The sequence below is a fragment of the Herpailurus yagouaroundi genome, unplaced genomic scaffold (assembly GCF_014898765.1).
Source record: "Herpailurus yagouaroundi ecotype Mexico unplaced genomic scaffold, PumYag 197, whole genome shotgun sequence".
Taxonomy (NCBI): Eukaryota; Metazoa; Chordata; class Mammalia; order Carnivora; family Felidae; genus Herpailurus; species Herpailurus yagouaroundi.
Window position 1 is genome coordinate 19,971,957 of NW_024412428.1, and position 3,185 is coordinate 19,975,141.

The 3,185-nt window shown below is 54.9% G+C and overlaps 1 long non-coding RNA gene across 1 annotated transcript in view; it reads right to left on the minus strand.

Annotated features, from left to right (window-relative positions):
- LOC121012925 (uncharacterized) overlaps positions 1-212 on the minus strand; it is a 27,884-nt gene extending 27,672 nt beyond the window's left edge. Inside the window, exon 1 of the long non-coding RNA XR_005782407.1 lies at positions 123-212. This is a non-coding gene — a long non-coding RNA (uncharacterized LOC121012925). The remainder of the gene's footprint in view (positions 1-122) is intronic.
- Positions 213-3,185: the final 2,973 nt, after the last annotated feature.

The following is a 3,185-nucleotide window of genomic DNA, read 5'->3' on the forward strand; positions in this document are numbered from 1 at the left end:
TCTTTTACATTCTCAGTTCGAAGCCAACCCCCCCCCCCCCCCCGCCAACTTTGAGACTGCGTCTTGTTTGCTCCCACAGATGAGAAGTTCGGCTGAGGGGCCCCTCTCTGTTTTCTTCTAACAGGGGTGAATGGCTTCCATGCTCTCATTGCTAGGGTTCCACTGAATCTTCACCTCTGAGCAAAAGCCCCAGTGGCCAGCTTCAGAGGGCACCCTGACCTCTGAGCGCGTTGTGTGCAATGTCTTGCTTTAAATGATGGTGGGAGGGAAGGGGGAGGAAGAGGCGGAGGAAAGAGACCCAGACCCCGCAGTTTATAAATCACCCCATAACACAGCCGGGACGTGAAAGGCACTCGGCCAGGGGTTGTGAAAGGAAATAATTTTCATTCCCAGCCCTGGGAATTATGTGAAGCAATAGAACGAAAGCTGCATTCCCCAGAGACTTTCTGAAAGTAGGATGGAGGGGAAAATGTGAAAATCACAGGAAGGGCAGTCTTAGGAAAGATAGGGAAGCAGAGCAGAATGAAGCCAGACACCCAGGCCCCTTGGCCAGCCACCTTCACGACACAGAAGGCCCCTCTACTACTCGTCGCTGCGGGCATGGAAACACCTTCTGCCGCAGAGAGCGCCGGAGATGTTCTCAGAGGCGTGGGCCCGGGCAGGGGGGAGGCAGAGATGTGGTCTTCGGACTATGCATCTGCGTTTGGGGATGGCCAGAAACTTAGCACGTATGTTTTACCTAGATAATAAAGAAAATCTGAGGGCACGCATGGTTCTGTGATTCATCCTTGCTAGGACCTGACTTGTCCCAAGAGGCATTAACTGTCTCCGACGATTCCCAGGAGGGCACGGGCAGGACCCGACTCCGTCCCCCAGCCAATCCCAGGGGCAGAAGGGAAGGGGAAGGCAACAAGAACTGAATTCCTTGCTCTATCCTTCCGGGAGGCAACCGTGTCTTGTGTCTAGAAACGGGCAGGTGCGGCCCGCAAAGCAAGTGCTTTGTGTCTAGAAACGGGCAGGTGCAGGGCTATAGCAAGCCAGGATTCGAATGAGTGCAAAGTGCTCAGTCAAAAGATGTGCGTTCTTGTCCTGACTCTACCGCTTGACCTCTTGGTACCTCAATCTCTCCGGCTATAAAATAGGGTTAGTGACAGCTGCCCCACCTACCTCACAGGGTTTTTGTTTTGTTTTCTGGTGAGGATTCGGGGAAATACAAGAGCACAAATATGCCCGTGACGCTTCCAATAATAGTAGCTACTGACGTTTGTTGACCACCAAACACACGCTAGGCACTGGCCGCACGTGTACGTTACACGTTATTTCTGCTCCTGGCAACAATCCCATAATAAGTCAGGTCTTGCCCTTCCCACTCAACAGACGAGGAACCAGCTCACACAGATTCAGCAGCCCGAGATCACACTGACGGTGCTGGCAAATAGCCCAGGCCAGACGCACCCTGCTCAACGTTCTTAGGTCAAATAAAGGCAGGACAGCCTGGAGGTATGGACCCTGGAGCCAGGTGGGGCCAGGTCTGAGTCCTGCTTCAGGATTCAACGTTCCCGGCTGTGTGAGTTTGGGAAAGTTGCTTAACATCTCCGTGCCTCAGTGTCCCTTGTGTAAAACGGGGATAATTAGAGGACCTGCCTCATAGGAATGTCACGAACTACACGCAAAGCATTCAGAAGAGGTAGCCACTCTTTGCAAGCCCTCCTCAGAGGCGAGGAATTGTTACGTTCTTGAAACGCGCCTCCGAAACGAGCAAAAGTGATCCGGCTCACGATTCTTGTCACTTTCCGCGCACACTTTCCTTCGAAGTCCTTTAGCTCAGCTTTGAGCCACAAGAGCCCAGCCCAAGACTATGAACACAGTTAGGTGGCAGCATGGCTGGAGACAGGAGAGCAAACAGCTGTTGAGAGAGTGGCGGCTTTTTGTTTTGGTTTTGGAGGGCGCAGAGCGGGAGCCTGCAGCCAGGGCTCCCCACCCGTAGCTAGCTTTGCTTCCTTGGCCCCAGCAGAATGTGCCCCTTGAACGCTCCGTTATACCTAAGACCGCCAGAGACTGGGAAGCAGGTGCCCTCGCCTTGCGTGAAAATGGAGAGGATTTTGTTCAGTGTTTATTATGATTGAAATAATTATTTCCAGCTGTAAATGAATGACTACATCGTGCATTTGGTATCCCTCCGGAGCCTGCTATTTACTCGGGAGTAAACACTGGTGGAGATGAACTTCAGCGCCCAGAGAAACCCGGCCGGGCTGCCGACATGCTCTGTGAGCCCCTGGCACTCTCAAGGGAGCGTTCTTTCTTGGATGCCCTCCTCGCCGCTGGAGCCCTCAGGGGCCCCCTTGCCAAGCTGGGGCGTGTGCCCGTCCACTAAGAGGGCAGGTCGGCTTGGGGGACGCCTGTACCTCTGCACACCTCTGCAAGTGCTATGCTCTCCCGACAACATCTGGTGGTCTGCCTGATGCCCATCCGCTGAACATCTGGCTGTCACTCCAGAAACAGACTTTTGTTTATGAGCCACGAATGCTTTGCTCAGCAGGGAAGGCACAACGAGTCCACACGGAGCCCCCTCCAGGCCTTAGGACCTTGGGGGGAGAGGGACCCTCCCACACCTACCACCTGTTAGGTTCATTTCATCCTGTCACCCTGTCTGGTGCCAGCCCCTCGGCTCCCTGCACCGCAGGACACAGTCCTGGGCACGGCCGACTTAGATCCAAGCAGATGGCTTCTGACCCGGTCTAGCTAGCCAAGGGCTATTACGGACTCGCTGGCCTCCAGCCCATGGAGAGAGGTGGACGTTTTCATTAGTGAGAACTTGAAAACACCATCTACCGTCCTTCCCCACGGGAGCCCAGAGCTTAATCCTGTGGCTTCTACAGCCGGCCCGACCTCCCAACCCTTACACACCAGCCTCTGGAGGTGGGGTTCATGGGCGCGGGTGGAGGGGACGACAATATGCCGGGATGCCCCTCCTGCCACCCTTTTGCCCGTCCACCTGGCTTTCTCCAGGGCCATCTGAGCCTGGTTTTCGAACGCCGAGGCCTGGCAGGGGCTGGGGTCTCACTCCTCCTCTAGGTACCAGTGCTCATTCTTTACAACAGCCCGAACTCCCCCACCTTTTCTTTCTCACCCTGTCTTCTTTTCCAGCTTTCCCTCAGCCCGAGAAAGAAGGCGAATCATGCGCC